General features: G+C 54.3%; 1 protein-coding gene across 1 annotated transcript in view; it reads left to right on the top strand.

Annotated features, from left to right (window-relative positions):
* Positions 1-8,555, top strand: part of SYNE3 (spectrin repeat containing nuclear envelope family member 3) — a 98,586-nt gene extending 90,031 nt beyond the window's left edge. Inside the window, exon 19 of the mRNA XM_027066554.2 lies at positions 8,001-8,555. The gene's annotated coding sequence lies outside the window, so the exon portion shown is untranslated. The remainder of the gene's footprint in view (positions 1-8,000) is intronic.
* Positions 8,556-17,598: the final 9,043 nt, after the last annotated feature.

The following is a 17,598-nucleotide window of genomic DNA, read 5'->3' as shown; positions in this document are numbered from 1 at the left end:
ACGTGTCCTTTCCTCCTGAGCGCATTATAACTGGATCGCAGTTTCCCTAAATCAACAAAAACACTAAGTTTCCTTTTGGAAAACGCCTAGTGGCCCCTCTTTACAAACTGATTTTGTCCGCTCACCTACAAGCAGTAGACCGAGAGGGGATCCTGAAGCGTCCAGCCTCAGAAAGGCCCTGCAAAGAGGGAAACGGAGGACCCAGGAGGGTCCTGACTGCCGGCACCAAGCCCCGCCCCCCAGCGCTCCGGCAAACACGGCCCCTCCCTCTGCAGAACCCAGGCCCCCCACCCCCCGGACTGGGCCAAGCTGGACATTCCCGGGGCAGGAAAAATGCAGCTGCGGAGAAGTTCGCACTCAGAAAGCACACTTTTCTCCAGATACTAGGAGGCGGAGCCACTAGACGGGTCCCCGCAGGCGACCACTGTCCTGGAAAATCAGGGCTGGAGGACCCAGGCGTTGGGTCACGTGGCCGAGCCCAGGTGCTCCCCGGGGCCGTGCGGGTCCGGCCTGGAAGGTCAGACTGTGGCCGGGCCTTCGAGCATCTCCGACTCTCCCACTTCGCGGGCGAGGAGGCCGAGGCCCCGAGAGGGGAGGAACTTGCCCAAGACCACACAGCGAGAGGCGGGCGCCCCGAAGCCCCGGCTCACCGTAGGGTGACCTGTCGCGTCGGTAGCCATGCTGCGTGTAGCCCGCGTCCCCGGGCAGAAAAACTGTAATACGCAGACTGGGGGGGTGGGAACGTCTGTACGTATTTTTTAAATTTTGATAACGAGGCCCTAGAGCCTGCTTGTTTGCATCACTTTTTAAAAAAAGAGAATGGGTATTTTCATTACTTTCATATAAATACAGTTGTGAAGTAGCCCACGGACTGGTGCTTTTCACGTGGAATCTCTCCTGCTTACAGTGGATGCAGACGGTTAGGATTTGTAGGACTTTCTAGCTTCCCGCGCAACAACTACAAAGAGCTTCAAAGTGCCGTGTGAGAAAGGTGCCCAGTGGGACCCGCGTGTGTTTGTTTTTCCTCCGGCCCCAGAGTGAGAGTCGTGGAGACACGGGGGAAGATCACGGCCTGGCCCACCAGCTCGTGTGTGTGTGTGTGTGTGTGTGTGTGTGTGTGTGTATGTGTGTGAAAGAGACAGAAGAAGAGAGGGAGAGAAGGAAGGAGGGGGGTATGGGAGGGGAGAGCAGAGGGAGACGGGAGGAGAGAAGGAAGAGGAGGAGGAAGAGAGAGGGGGAGGAGGGGGAGGGCAGAGGAGAAGAAGGAGGAAGAGGAGGGTGGAGGAGGGGGAGGGGGGAGTAGGAGGGGAGAGAGGAGAACACGGTATGATGGCGGTGCTGGTCGCCCTCCTCGGCTGCCTCCCGCCCCTGCCCTTCCTCTTAGTCTGACCTCCTTGCAGACCGGCCCATACAGGCCCCGAGGGTGTTTCTAAAGAAGCCAGACGAGGGGTGGGATGTGCAGGTGCCGATGACAGAGGAGGCCCAGAGACTCAGGGAGGAGCAGAGGGGACAATGGCATCGAAACCAAGAGTGCCTTCCATTTGGTGCTTGCGGGTGCCCGGCCCCTGCGTGGGCACCGGAGAAGCCATACTTGATTTAACCCCCACGACAGCTCTCAGGGTGAGGCATGAACTTTACCTCCATTCTCCAGATGGGCAGGCTGAGACCTAAAGACAGAGACGCTTGCCTGTGCAGAGGTGGGATTCGAACCCAGGTCTGCCCTGGGCCAAGCCCACACTGGCGGGAGAGGAGGGGGGGTGGGGGCGATTCAGGCTGACTCTGCCAGGGCTCGGCCTTTGCAGATGGATCTCAAGTGCCCCCTGCTCAGCAGGACGGGCCAGCTCCCACATCGGCCTTGCTGCTGCTCTCGCCCTGGGTTCTGGGAACAGTCGCCCCAGGGGCACAGTCACAAGGGTCCCCTCCGGACACCTTCACAGCGGTTACTGCCCGCTGCAGAGGGAAGCGGGGCTTCCTGCCCGTCTGGGGGCTGAGCCCTTCTCTGTCCACCTGCGAGGTCCAGGCATGGCGGCCGCGAGTGTGAACCCAGTGCCCAGCACAGGGTGGGGGCCTCAGCTGTGGTTGTCCCATTGCATGGAAAACCCCAGAGGCGAGCGTGTTTGGTGACCCTCCCAACCCCCCTCCCAGATACAGAGGAGATGAATCCTGCTGGATGGGACTCACTTGTCTCTCACAACCTCTGATTTCTTTGCTCCAGGCCGCAGCAGGGACCAGGGGTCCGAGGATGTCTGTCCCTGCTGGGGGTGGGGGGGAGAGTGGGGAGGATCGGCTCAGGCTGCCCGAGGGTGAGGTTAGGAGGGGATCGAATCTTCTCCGGGAGCCTGAGCCGGGGACGCTGAGCGGCCCTGCGGAAGCTTTGGGGATGTGCCCGTGAAGCTGCCCTGGTTAGAGAGGGCGGACGGAACAGGTGAAGGAGCAGAAGACAAGTGAGGGGCAAAGGCAGGAGGGGACAGAAGACCTGACGTCACCAAACTTTACACTTAAAAGTGGCTAAGATGGTAAATTTCACGTTCTGTGCCTTCCGCCACAATTACAGAGGGAGCGAGGGAGGGAGGGAGGGAGGGGCGTCAGGCTGTACCTTTATAGGTCTCGACTTTCATCCGAGGACAAGGACCCTGTGGCCAAGTTTTCACTCCCCAAAGACAGAATGAAAATGATGGTACTAATAAGGGCAGATGCCTGGAGGTTTGCGCTTTGTAGGATTTTATTTCATCTAAGTGCCGGCTCTTTATTCTCGGAGTATATCCTTCCTCTTGTTGGGCATCCCGTGGCCTCTAGGAACGAGGGAGGGGAGAGAACAGCTGTATCTTCCTTTAGGTATGTTTTCTGAGTCTTTAGAAGACAAAAATGGCCAACTCTCTGCTGCTTTCCCCAAATGCAGTGTTCTTTCTGGAAGGACAGGAGAGCCCTGCCAGAAAAGGCTGGGAGAAGGGAGGGGTGCAGCCCGAGAAGTGCCTTGGGCTGGACTCTCAGGGAGGGAGGAAAGAGAAGCAGGATGAGGACAGGGTGGGGGTTGGGTGCAGTTTCTTGCGACAGGGCCGAGGAGGGGCCGGGAGCCTGCCAGCTGTGGCCTTGGAGAGACGGACGGAGGGCCGCTAGCACGATGGCCGTTCAGGAGCCCGTGTCTGTCGCTTTCTGTCTGGCCAACTGGGCAGAAATGCCCTGTGCTGCTTCGCTCTTGAACTCAACGCAACAGGTGTTCTCGAGTCCCTCGTCGGTGCCCGGCTCGTGCTGGAGAATTCAGGTGAATAAAGCCCCAGGCCCGCCCTCCAGGAGCTCACAGCCCAGGGGAGGGAGGGGAAGATGCCAAACCAAGTGAAGTCCTTGCTCTTGACCTTGCCCATCTGCCCTCCCGGAGCAGGGGGCAGACCCACCGTCACCGAAGCTGGTAGGGCACGCAGTGGGATAGCCGAGGACGTGGTCCTCGTGTGCCTTGCCGTCCCTTGGAGGTCACCGTGCCGCTGTGAGCCAACCTGAGCGGAAGGGCGGGTCAGGATCGGGGTGGCAGAATGAGGAGAGGACGCAGGCACGACAGAAGGAGCCGGGAGGAGAAACGGATGGCCTGGGCTCAGGACGGAGGCGTGGTCCCTTGGGCGGTGCTTTATCTGGGAGAGGGCTTCTAGAAGTTTCCGGCGAGGCCCAGGGCTAAGGCCAGGAATGTGCAAGCCCTCAACTACTGCGTGTTTATTGTTACTTCTGTTACTGGCACAGTTACTCGTCTGCAGTCATGGGTCACGGTAAAAGTCTGTGGTTGGAGATACCGAACTGAGAAGCCCACTCTTCCCCGCTGGAGGTTTTCCGGCTTGGTAACGTACATTCCAGGCATCAGTTTGGCCAAGAATTAGGATAATCATGCCCTCCCCCACCTCCCACCCACTGTTAGTCCCTGGAGCAGGGGAACTGAGCGGCCCCCTGAGGGAGGCTGCGCCTGGGGCAGAGGGGGCCGGGGAGGGGTCCTGCGCGTCCCGAGGTGCCCACAGCTTCCTTTGAAACCTGTTACTGGAGCGGCTCTCGCTGGCAGTGGCACGGAGACCTCCAGTGAGCCTCTCGTATCCCTGGCCCGGCCAGGACGGTGCCCTAATTCTTTCTCTCGTGGGACCTCAGCCACTCCAGCGGGCCTCCCCCGACTCCGCTCCTGTCACCCAGTCTGATGGTCGCCAGGCCCGGTCAGCACCACGGGAGAGGTGGCGAGGCCGTGAGCTGTGAGCTCAGCACAGGCCCAGCACTACATCCGTGGACTTCTCTTACTGCATCCATGGCAGACATTGAGAGTTGATCACCGAGCCGTTCCCCTCCCCCTGTCTATCCTGCACAGACCTCACAGTCCTTCTGGAAACCACCCAGGCAGCTGCTGCCAATCAATCCTATTTGTCATGTGAAAAATACGTGTTTGACCTCCTTGTCCCTGATACCAGCCCCCCTCAGCAAACTCTCAACTCTGGCCTCCACCCCCCCCCCCTTTTTTTATTTTAAAATTAGGACGTTCTCAGGGCGCCTGGGTGGCTCAGCCCGTTAAGCGTCCGACTCTTGGTCTCGGCTCAGGTCATGATCTCACGATTCGGGAGATCGAGCCCTGCATCGGGCTCTGTGCTGACAGCTCAGAGCCCCCTTGGGATTCTCTCCTCTCTCCCTCCGTCTCTCAAAAATCAATAAACGTAAAAAAATATTAAAAGCAAAATAAAATTAGGACGTTTCCAATCAAAAATCTCCCTCCTTAGTTTTGTACATGGGGGATACAAGGTAACCCCAGAGAGCAGATCATGGGGAGGAATTACCGCATAGAACTTTTAGGGGAAGCAAAATGGAGGAGAAAATGTGAAATTGCCTGTGTGTGTGTGTATTTTTTTAAGGCTGTCAGAGGTGGGAGGGCTTTTATAGACTCTCTTATTCCAACCTGTGCCCATTTTACAGATGAGGAGGCTGAGGTCCCGACAGCTCCTGTTCACCCAGTGATGCAGGGGGTGAGTTAGTTCTACAGGTGGGGAGAGGGCTCCCCGCATCAGGTGACAGAGTGCTCAGGGCTGGACAGGGTGCAGAGGGAGTTCTGCTGTTAACAGCCGGGTGACCTTGGGCGACTTCCCTGCCACCGTCCTTGCAACCACAAAAGGGGAAGTTGGCCCTGGAATCCCCCGTGCTGCCTGAGATGTTCGATACTCTCAGAAGACGGTGAAGGGCTCCTGTGTGAAGGGAAATCTCGAGATTCAGCCCCACGTAGCAGAATCCCTCCTGCTTTGATGTAAACAACCAGGGACTTTGCTCTTCCCTGAGCCTTGGCAGCTGCCAAGATTTCCGCAGCTCTCTCCCTTCCCTCCAGGTTACCTCATGGCCCTAGGTGCTTGCGCTACCTCCGACGTCGCGTCTGCGTTCCAGGCAGGAAGAGGGCGAACAGGCTCCCGAACCGGCCCTCCTGGCCCTCGTTTTCCTCCCCTTTCCCAGAAGCCCCACCCACAGACTGCTGCTGCCCCCTCATTGGCCAGACTGTGTCACGTGGTGCCTCCATCCGCGAGGAATCCGGGGACATGCCCCCCCCCCCCCCGACAAAACGGGCGTCTCTTAGCAAGAAAGAGGATGGAGTGGATTCAGGTGGCCCTTAGGTGCCTGTGCCTCTGATATGTGGACCCTCTCTGTCTTGGTCTCCAGCTCCATCAGCAGAGCTTGGAGGACATCGGTCAGTAGAGTGAGAGCATGACGCGCCGCCACGCGCCCGCCACCGCCTGCCACCTGCGCCACCAGGTGGCAGGGCTCCCTGGGTCCATGAAGCCCTTCCCCTCCCCAAGGCGTTCCTTCCACACCGAGGGCGCTGCCAGGCCCACCTTTTTGTAAGACCTGGGACAGGCAAATAAGTCAGGTGCCCCTGCCTGGCCACAGCGAGCAGAGACAGCCCCTCCCCTGTCCCGGCCCCGGGGCTATGCTTTTCAACACCTTTGTGTTTGGAATTAGCCTAGAAAATTCATATTTGCTTTAATTTCTTCCGGAATGTGAGTTTACTCCTGGGTGCAAATCCTGGAAAGAGGGGCCCTCTGGGCTTTTCCTGGGCGGCCCCCCACTTTCTGGAAGATCAGAAAAGTGCAGGGATGCAGCCACAGGTGGCTCCCATCCTGGGGCTGACAGAGCAAACGGGTGCCTCCAGCAGAGGGAAGATTCAAAGGACTCACACCAGCCGTCCTTGCTCCCTCGGTTTCAATTGCAAGATGAATGCCTTCTGTCTGTCTCCAAAGCGAGAAGGAGGAGGAATTTGTTTTTAAAAGGGAATTAAAAAATCAAACCTCGCCGTCTAAAAACAGATCTTCCAACAGAGCACCCAGAGCTTTAGAGAACAGTCAGCCAATTCAGCATCCCCCCCCCCCCACCTCCGTTGGTTGTCACGGTAACATACCAGCGCTCACTGGTTGGTACCCAACCACCTTGTCCAGACGGGACAGTGATCATACAGAGGGATCTGTTTCCCCAAAGGATCCGGGCTTCCTTTCCAGGATGCTTACTTCCAAGGTCAGCAATCAGGCTGTAGGCCTCCAGCCCCTCTTCCTGTTCTGATACAAGGGGAGGGAAGAAACCTCAATTCAGAGCCTACAAGATGTAGCTGGCTTCTTTTTTATTTAAAAAAAAAAAATTTCTTTTTCTAATGTTTATTTATTTTTGAGACAGAGACAGAGCATGAGCAGGGGGAGGGGCAGAGACAGAGGGAGACACAGAATCCGAAGCAGCTCCAGGCTCCGAGCTGTCGGCACAGAGCCCCACGACTCGAACTGTGAGAACATGACCTGAGCCAAAGTCGGACGCTCAACAGACTGAGCCACACAGATGCCCCAGCCCTGACTCCTTCTAAATGCCTGTGTGAGGGTTATGATCCCGTTGAAAGTGGAGCCCGGCGGGGGGGCGGGGGGGGGGGGCAGTTAGCAGCTTGCCTAAAAGCAACCAGAGAGTGGCCCCTTTGGGACTTGAACTCAGGAGTGAGGGGTTCCAGGCCTCTCCATGGAACTTCAGCCTCAGCTACCTTTCTTCTCTCGGTGGCCCCGGGCTGCCGCTGCCGTGGCAGCCGGTTGACTCGTTGAGGGTGACGCTCCAGAGCAGGGCTGCAGGGCATTCCCCCATGCCCGCCCCCTCCATGGAATCCTGAACCTCCCACCGGCATCGGGAACTGGGAACAGCAGCATGGGTGCCAGAGGTTGGGGACAAAGAATGGCGAGAGGCCACCTCTCACAGGGCGGGTGGGGGACAGAGTGGGCGGGTGTCATTGCCTGTAAAGCTGCTCTGATTTCTTCTCCTGGAGAAAAAAAGAGGAATTTTCTCTCTAGGGGCAGAGGCCATGCATGTTCTAGAAGTTTCATTGGCAAGGAAGAAATGGACAGAGGAAGTTGTGTGTGTGTGTGTGTGTGTGTGTGTGTGTGTAGTTGCCACGTAAGTGGGTTTTGGCGTCAAAAGCAAACTTCAGTGTTTAAAATGTTCTGTTATGTAAACAGTATTCACAGGGACCATATCCACTCCCGTCATACTAGTTGGTGACTGTCAAACATGCGTTTGCAATAAATTAAGCTTTCTGGGAAGGCAAGCAGTAACAGAGCCAAATGAGTGTCCTGGAACATGTGTGTTTTATCTCGGTTCATATCAAGTCCACGACCAGCCCAGAGCCTTCCCCGCTCGGGAGGGAGGGAGGGAGGGAGGGAGGGATGCGTGGGTTCTTCTAGCTTCTCAGTGCTATGGTTTCAAAGTCACCTTGAAGTTTACAGCCCCTTTCTGTGGCTGGAGTTGGAAGTAGCCGTGTTCTCAAAGACGGTTGGATGTTTTCGTTGTTGCTTTTTTTGCATTTAAAAATGTATCGCTTTATGTCTGGAAATAAAAAAATCTCTATTTTGGTCTATGAAGCATCGTGTGGTTCGGAAAATCTTTTTTTTCTGGAGTCAAGGGGTTTTGTCTGAAGAGGTTACGAGGACAAAGAGGGTTATGCGGCTAAGGCTGACTGATTTTTAAATTCTGGCCTCCAGGCAGCAGCAAGGCCTGGTTTATGCAGAGGTTGAACTCAGGGCGATAGTGGTTCTCAGCTCCTCGGAAACGTCAGGATCACCTGGGAAGCGTCTTCAAAGTCATTGCCGGCATCTCCCCAGACCTCGTGGGCTGCAATCTGGAGGGTAGACCGAGTGGAGTTTGAAAATTCCAAATGCGCTCTGAGTAGACAGATGGCCCCAAACAGAGGCAGGCACCAGGCAGATAACAGAAGGCCCTTGGATCAAAGCCCCACTTTGATGGTTTGTTTAACAAACCGTTCTTAGGTCTGAGAATCTGCTTTCCGAAGCCACAGGGTTTTGGAAGCTGTACCCAGAGAGGGCAGAGGTACAAGAGAAGGGGGGATACCATCCCATGTTCGAGGAGAGGTCTAAGAAACCAGCAGCGAACCCCAGACCCACCGCCTGTCAATCAAGTCTCCCGGCAATGGCCCTGGCTTGCCAGGAGAAATGTGTGTCCAGAATCTTCCGCTCCCAAAGTGTATGTACTTCAGTTTCGAACACTTTCCATGAGGTTTTAAAATAGAAAGGCTTGGACTCTTGCATTATTTATCCGCCCATTCCCAAATTTTACAAATCTGTTATTTTAATAACACACGCAATCCTTTTCCTACTCTGTTCTCTGAAGACACCCTCGTCGCTTATTAAGAAGAGAGAGACAAGGACCTCTCAGGTGAGAAAAACGTGTCTTTAATCCCTCACCCTTAAGTGACTGGTAAAAGGGAGAGACCGGGTTTTAGACTCTGGATAAAACTAAGTGGTGAGTGCAGAGGATTGTGAGTGCAAAGGACTTGGAACCTTCTGGATGCAGGAGCAGGTTCCCTGGCACGTGCCCTTGGAGTCCAGCACCATTCCCGTCGCTGAGCCTCGGATGGGAGAGTCTGTTCTGTTAGGAGGGGGTCCTCGGCTTCCACAGGTCAGCCTTAACGGCAGGTGAGACCGCGGAGTCCTCGGTGCCCCAGCTGGTCGCTTCTGGGTGTCAAGGGGCAGAACAACTCTCCGCCATCAGCCCGTAACAAGAGTAGTGCTTGTTCTCTATAAGGAATTCACTTCCAGAAGTGAGTCCGGGGGCGCCTGGGTGGCTCAGGCGGTTGAGCGTCCGACTTCAACTCAGGTCCTGCTCTCACGGTTCGTGAGTTCAAGCCCCGCATCGGACTCACCACTGTCAGCGCACAGCCTGCTTGGGATTCTCTGTCTCCTTCTCTCTCTGCCCCTCCCCTGCTCATGCTGTCCCCCAAATAAATAAATATTACAAGAAAAAGAAGAAAGACGTGAGTCCATCAGGTATCTTGGGACCTAATGGCTAATGTCTTAAGAGTAGTACCCGAAGCCCTCATGACTCTTGTGACCTGGGGTCAGGGGGCTCCTCGACTCCTGATTAGCCGTCTCCCAAAACAAAGGACAGAACCTCGTCTGCTGGCACACTCTACCCTTGAGGTGTATGGAGGTCATGGGGTCGGCCCTACGTAGCTGATTTTAAAAAGCTTTAATCTGCATAACGTGAAGGTAAGGCCAGGCATCACGTAGAGTGTGTGCTGTTTCTAGCGACCCGGGGTCGGGAACTTCGGCGTTAAAACATCGCTTCGGTGGGAAAACTATAGGTTCTAAATCCTTACAGAGCTCTCATACTCCTGACTGGGTGATTAAGTCATTTTTATGACTATGTGATTTTCCACTCCCCCCTCCACCCCCCACCCCCCCACCAGCCCTAGTCATGGAAGTAATTATCTTACCTCTGTTTTCATCTGAGGCTTCCCAGCCCAGCCGTGACATGTTTAATTGGAGAGATTCATCATCTTTCGTGGAAACCCCTTGGTGAGACGCTATTCAGCTACTTGGCCTTGGCCTTTCCTGTCACCGTCTGGCTGGCTCTGGCTCCCAACCGCTCCTGCGGTGACCTTTCGCCACCCTGCTTCCCTCGATTACGTTTCAAGGGGAGCGCCCCCGGCCCGCTCCGGGTTTCCGACGTGGGGATCCTGGATTGTCGTCGCGCTTTGGCGTGCGTCCTGGTCGGTCCCTGCTTCCAGCTCCTCCTTGGTCTTCGCCGTGGCCTTCTGCTAATTTCTAACAGGAGGCCTCTGCTACCAACGGACAGCAAGGGAAATTGCTCCAAATTGTCCCGCGACAGTCTCTCTCCATCCCGTCCTTGACCATGTGCAAATAATTGAGGCCCTTTTGCTTTGGAATAAGGTGATGGCATGACAAAAAGAAAAGTTAAAAAAAGAAAAGAAAAAAGCAAGCTCCTTGCAATCGGGCGTCCTGGATCACATCCTGGAACGGTAAAGGGACATTAGTGGAAAACTCAATGGAGCACAAATGAAGTCTGTGGTTTCCTGAATAATGTCACGCCGGTGTTCGTGTCGTGGTTTTGACGAGAGTCCCACGGTTCCGTGAGCGGTTCGCGTCAGAGGAGACCCGGCGACGGGAACTTGGTGCTATCTTGGCACCTTCTCTAAAATTATCCCAAGGAAAAATTTTATTTATTTATTTATTTTAAGTAGAGACTTTTATGGCCCTGGGGAAAAGGGGAGAGTTCTCTCTCGCCTCTAAATTGCTCCCTTAAAAACGGGCTTGGATCTGTCCTGGGAACAGGCTTGGAGTCAGCCCCATCCACGTTTGCCTCCCAGTCACCGCATCTCCAAGGTAGCAACCTTGGGAAAGTTCTCCAGTCTTCTTGAATGATACTTACCACAAAGGGATATGGTCGGGAGCGAAAGCAGCCAGCATGCCCAGTGCTTGGCATGTAGTGAACACTGAGCCGGTGTTTTGGTCCCATCCCAGCTGCCTCCTCGGCCGCGCTCAGCACGTTCGGAAGACACGTCTTGTTTCAGCCCTCTGAACATGGGGTTTGTAGGCTACGTAGGTCGACCCCAAAGTACGGCCTTGCAACTGTGCCAGGGGTCTGTGGCGTCCCCTACGTGCTTTGCAAGTGTCCCGGGGATCCTCGTTGAGCAGGGGGCTTCTGGAATCAGCCAGGGGTCAGTTGCAGACAACGGAACCCACTCTAGCCCGTTTAAGGAGAGAAAGATGAATTACAGGGTGTTGGGTGGCTCACAAAATTGCTGGCAGGGTTGAAGGAGTCGACCTCTAGTCTGAGATTCCAGAAATAAGCCCAGCCTGAGGACCACTCTGGCCTCTTCCCTGGCAGAGACAAGAGGCAGCCACCACTTTAAGAAGCTGCCAAGCCAGGAAGCTGCCGCGGTTGCCTGAAGACTCTTGTTGTCTCCCCCGGTCACCCACAGCAGCCACCCAGGTGCCCCGCGTCAGGCCGTCTCATGGGCCTCCCTTCCATACCGCGTATCGCGGCAGGAGAACCTGAGCGGGCAAAGCCTAGGTCACATCCAGGGCCCGGCAGCAAAGGAGTCTAGAAATGTCGTTTTGGCTTTACCCTCTCTGCATCACAGGAGGGCGTCTTGCAAGGGGTTTACTGGGCGATGAACCGAGCACCCCACAGTCCACGCCTTTGGATGCTTAATATTCACGCGCACCCCTGTTTCCCCATCTAAACCTCCAAATGAAAACAGCAGCAGAAACACTCAGCTCCCACGCTGTGTGCAATGCGCCTCCCGCTCGTACAAACAGGTGCACGCTTAGCGACACGTCTTACTAGTCAGTATATCCATTTCCGTGCTCCGTGAGTTTCCCTCGGGTTCATTCGCAGTCTTAACTTGATAGCCTTGATAGTCTGTGAACGAAAAGCACACGGTTAACGACCCAGTCCCCGCCACCACGCCCACGTTGTCCATGAACAGGCACCGGAGTGGCTGGAAAGAGGCCGTGTGATGGCCCAGCTGACTCTCAGCAGCCTCCTTTGTATAGATGGGCTTTTGGTGAGCAGACAGCCCCACGTAGCCTGGCACCCGAGATCCACTCCAAGAGGACTACCCACAAACCTCTCCTTCAAACTTCCTTGTCATCCGTCCCTAACCTTGAACTTCTCAAGCCCTTGACCATCCTTAAGTCAAGAATGTTTAAGTAAAGAATATTTCTGAGCTCCTACTGTATGTCAGGCATGAACAAAATGGTGAAGGAGAGCAAACCCAGGCTCCTGCCTTCATGGAGCCTCCTTCCTGGAGCTGGCCGCTGCCCACCAGTCCACGTAGATCTGTACTCCCAGTCACTTCTGTTATCGGGCAAAATGGATTACCAATGGACAGCTCAAAGCTGGGCCTGGGGTGACTTCCCTTCCCCTTGCCTTTCATCCCCAGCCTTCAGGAGGACTTTGATCCCATAGCACTGAACTTCTGGCTGGTTCTGTCATATCATCCAAGGCCAGGTGGAAACTCAGGCTCAGAGTCTTTACCTCTAAGACAAGGGTCATGGAGCCTCAGGGTGAGGCCATGGGGCAGGCGGAGGGGTTGGGGACTGTGCAGCAGGTGTGGGTGACCTGGGGTGTGAATCACCGGGTGACCAAATGAGAGAACTGGCAAAGACTTCAGGCCTGGACACTCAGCCAGAACTGGACACGGCACTGGGATCAGGCTGTGTGGGGTTCCCGCCCATGGAAAGGCTGCACAGGCAGATGGTGAGGTCCTCTTGGCCGCCATGACTCCCGACCACTTGAGCACTGCCCTCGCCATGGACTTCTCTCCATCCACCCCTCCTGGTGCTGCTGGGAGACCCTTCTCTGACAACATCTGGGACTCTGACATGCCCCTGCCCCGCCAAAGCCAATTTGTGACCATTGGTTTGCTCCTTCTCCCCCTCCATCGCTCTTTCTTTGATATCTGCTCCGTTCTCTCATTCCCTGGCCTTGACTCTCTTGAGTCTCTCCAGTTTCTGGTTCCATCACTTGAGAGCTATCTGTTTTGATGTTTCCATCCTCTAGGACTGGGCCGGCCTGTAGGTCAAATCCAGCTGTGACCTGTTTTTGTGTAGCCCAAGATGACCAACAGGATTTAAAATTTTTTAAAATGGTTCCATGTTTAAGTGGTCACGTATTAGGGGCGCCTGGGTGGCTCAGTCGGCTGAGCATCCGACTTCGGCTCAGGTCATGATCTCGCGGTCCGTGAGTTTGAGCCCCGCGTCGGGCTCTGTGCTGTGAGCTCAGAGCCTAGAGCCTGCTTCTCTGGATTCTGTGTCTCCCTCCCTCTTGGCCCCTCCCCTGCTCACGCTCTGTCTCTCTCAAAAGTAAATACACTTAAAAAATTTTTTTTGAAAAAATGATCACATATTAGGTGGTCATATAAGTACGTACATTACCTCTTCAGTTTTGCCTCTTAGCCTATAAAGGCCTAAACCATTTCCTACCGGGCCCTTTCGAGAAGTATTTGTCAGACCCTGCTCAGGGCTGTCGCCTGCACAACTTCCAGCCCAGCCACCCCTTGTATCCAAGCTGTACGCCCCTGGATCCCAGCCAGGTCCTTCTGGAAGGCCAGCTCCCTGCAGGCGGGCCCTGACCCCCCTGAAGGGGGCCCAGGCGGAAAGAACATCGGACTGGGTGTCAGGAGAAATTGTTTCCAATCCCAGCGGTGGCCACCAGCTCCCTCTGTGTCTCTAGGTAACTCGAGGGCCCCCTCTGCCTCTGAGCCCCTCGCTGCCAAGCGGGGGATGAGCCGTGAAGCGCGTTGCAGAACTCCCAGAGCCGTGCCAATCCTCCAGAGACGGTCATCCACGTGACCACCAGGGACACACCGAGAGAGGGACACACAGGCAGAGCTGAGGACTCAGGGTTGCCTGTGGTTAATCCTGCATGCTGGGGCCTCCCGTGATGAGCCCTGCAGGTGCACGTGCACACGCACACAGAGGTGCACCCCACCCGCCACAGGTGCGTGCGCCTGCTTGCAACACACACTGCACACACGCGTGTGCCCATGTCTAACACGCATCACGCGCACAGACACACCTGCGCCCCATATGCACTCTGTGCAGACACACATCGCGGACGGGCGCACACGGCCCTCCGTCCAGCCTTTGTGGCTGAGAGCCCCACCAGAGCTCAGGGGCGCATCCCTGGGGGTTCCCTCCTAGACTCTTGGCCTGACTAAGTCTCCTCGGGAACCAGAAAATTAAATTCGGGGTCATTTCTCTGTGCCGGATATCGGGCATAATTTGAGGATTACCGTGGGCAAGGAAAAGAGAATGGACATTTCTCTCTCCCTCTTTCTTTCTTTTTTTTTTTTTTTTAACTGAGCTTGAAAAGAAAAAGGCTGTTGTGTGGGGTAATGAGCCTTTTGGTGGGTGAGGTCAGGAGGAGGTGGGGCTCGGAGCAAATCAGAGCCAGCATCTGAAGACGCAGCAAGTCTTGCCTTTTGGGGTCAGGGAAGGGGGTCAGTCATGCGGGGGCTATAAAGAAAGAGATTGCATTTAATTGAAGAAACATCTTCTTACAATCATGTTTTGGCTGAAAGGCATGGCCGACCCTGACCAAAGGCCCAGGGGGCCGAACACAAAACGTGTATAGTCTGGGATGCCAGAACACCTCCCACAAGCAACATGTATCAAAACCCGAGTTTATGCAGGAGTTGGGGGGGAGCCAGGGAGGGAGCCATTTGTTTTATGAGTAATGCATTTGAGGCGTAATACCCTGATAACGCAATATTCACAGTTTGCTAGGTACTTCCACTGACATTATTTCCTTTGGTTCTCATAATAGATGTCAAAGGCATTATTGTATCTAACCCCCAAGACTATGTCTTGGGTACGGAAGAAAGAAAGGAGAAGAAAGGCCTCAAGGTGCAGAATACAGCAGGGCTGGAGGATGTTGAACCAAATCACTCAGTCCAGAGGTACCGGATAGGTTCACCTGGATGACTGCCCCAAAGCACCGGGTTGAGGACCCTGAGGCTTGAATAAGCAAGAGCTCCAAGATCCCTGGGTGACCACTATGGCCGTGGTGGTGGTGGGGGGGGGGTGCATATTTGGATCCCTTCCCTTTACCTTATTTGTCTCGTAAAGGGAGAGGATTGCTCTCGAGCTGGGTTTACGAATTCCCATGCTCACAGAACCCAGGTAGGAAACACAAATGAGAGACTTGGTCACTTGCAAAAACATTGCAGAAAAAGGTTTGGGGGCCCTGTCAGTCGTTGCCAGGTGTGTGTGGGCGCTCTGGGTCATACGTCTGACAGTTCTTAGATCACACAAGATTTCAGATTTTAATGTTGAGAGAAAGTCTTTTATGTGGCAACTAATTTGAATAATTAAAAAATACCTGTGCCGTGTGTGTGTGTGTGTGTGTGTGTGTGTGTGTCTTTAGGCTGGATGTGACCCAAAGGATTGCTTTGCGTCCTTTAGTCTAAATAATCCCCCAAGTTCCTTTTGGTTCAAAATTTCTGAATTCTGGGGCACCTGGGTGGCTCAGTGAGTTAAGCATCCAACTCTTGATTTCGGCTCAGGTCGTGATCTTATGGTTTGTGAGATCGAGCCCCATGTCAGGCTCTGTGCTGACAGCGCAGAGCCTGCTTGGGATTCTCTCTCGCTCCCTTTCTCTCTATTCCTCCCCCGCTCTCTCTCAATAAATAAACTAAAAAAAAAAAAAAAATCGAAATTCTATGTGGGATGCAGACCCAGACACCATGCTCACATGATATGTTTCTCAGTAGAGCCATCGTTCAAACCCTGGGCACTCACCCACCTGGCCTGAGAGCAGTTTGAGTACCTATGATGTGCCATCACCAGACTTTTATACACATTGTCTCACTCAAGCTTCACAGGGACTTCTAGCTGGCTCTCCTCGTTTTTCATGCCGCTGAAGACACAGGCTCAGAGAGGTTACAGACTTGCCCAAGGTTGCACAGCACAAAACCCAATCAAAAGGTACTCCTTGGTGATTTTGCAAGCTTTCGGGTTTTGTGGGTGGAAATTCCATGACATAATCAGCACTAGAGGAAAAAGATTCTCTGAACGCTGATAACTGCATAAAGCCGATGAGGACTTACACCCGATGTAGCATCTAGATCCCCTGTGGCATGCCCAGTGTTCAAAAGATTGTAACTCGATCCTCTTTGATGGATAAGCCAGTAGGCGTTATCAGGGTTGGGCCAGTTCTGAGGCCCCTGGGCAAGCAGTCCCTTGGCTGACTTCCAGCCCATAAATTGTCCTAAAGGGCCGCCAGGTTTTGGCTGTTGGTGGAAGAGCGGAGAGATGGAGAGGCCCTGAAAGGCAGTATCTTTCCCATCTGTTCCGCATTACGATGCTGTTAAATATTTCATGCTCTCCATTGTACCAACAAATAAAAGCAGAACTAATCTCTTTGTTTTAAGTTTCCTTGACTGGCATGGCTGGTGAGTAAGCAACATACGTATTTTCTCACAACTGGAGGGGACTGGTTCTGCGGGAGGTTTGGAAAGAGAAAGGCTCTCACGAAGCTGAGTGGGAAGTGTCCTGATGCTGATGGAGGGACAAAAATGACAGCTCTGGGGACGGGGGTGAGGAAGATGTTTTTCAGTTGTCTCAGCCATGGAGATGACAGCCTGGGAGACAAGACTTTCTGGGGTGCACCCAGCTATCGCCCATCCATCCATCCATCCATCTGTCCTTCTGCCTGTCCGTCCATCTGCCCATCTGTCCACCCATCCATGCATCCACCCACGCATGCGTCCCTCCACCCGTGTGTCCGCGTATCCATCTGTCCATCCGTCCCTCCACCCATCCGGCCATCCATTCTTTCAGCCCCATTGTTGGAAGGCACCCAGGAGCCAAGGGGTGCACCTGGCATCTAGAAGCTGGAAAAGGCGTGGAATGGATCCTCTCCTAGAGCCTCCGGAAGAAAGACAGCCCTGCTGACACCTCAATTTTAGCCCCATTTTAAGCCTTCTTATTAATCTTATTAAGATCATAGATCTGGGCTATTTCGAGCCACCCGGTGTGTGGCAGTTTGTTGCAGCCCCAACAGGAAGCCAACACACAACCTCACGGGGTCACGGCGGGCGTCGGATGAGCTAATATTTAAAAGCACTTAGCACAGTGCCTGGCACAGAGGAAGTGCTGGGAAACCGTCACGGCTCTTGTTCTGTTATCACTACTGTCCTGATGTGCTGTGGGGGCAGGGAAATAACCAAGGAGTTTTTTATTAAAAATGCAGGGGCGCCTGGGTGGCTCCGTCGGTTGAGCGTCCGACTTCAGCTCAGGTCACGATCTCACGGTCTGTGAGTTCGAGCCCCGCGTCGGGCTCTGGGCTGACGGCTCGGAGCCCGGAGCCGGCTTCCGATTCTGTGTCTCCCTCTCTCTCTCTGCCCCTCCCCCGTTCATGCTCTGTCTCTCTCTGTCTCAAAAATAAATAAACGTTAAAAAACAATTTTTAAAAATGCAATGCGTGCTTATCGAAACGAACCTGGTAGACAAAGACGGTGCGATTCCGTTGTTTTCTAAAAAAATACCTGTGAGAGATGGGTTGATGACATTCATTGCCCCACTCCTCTCTCTATCCCCTCCCTTTCTGGGTGGGTTCCTCTGGATGGTTCTGGGCTTAGCCGGGTGACGTCGTTTGGGTTGGCAGCAAATGTGATGGTGAGCAGGGGTCTGGAAGCAAAGTGGTTAGATTTGGGGATGATTTGTCTGTACCCTTATTGTTACAAGAGACAAGCGGTCTAGAATAAAAGTCACAGTCGCTAGCAGCAACATGGACTGGGGACTTATTACA

Source organism: Acinonyx jubatus, chromosome B3 (genome assembly GCF_027475565.1).
Source record: "Acinonyx jubatus isolate Ajub_Pintada_27869175 chromosome B3, VMU_Ajub_asm_v1.0, whole genome shotgun sequence".
NCBI lineage: Eukaryota > Metazoa > Chordata > Mammalia > Carnivora > Felidae > Acinonyx > Acinonyx jubatus.
This window is presented reverse-complemented; position numbering and strand designations above follow the sequence as displayed.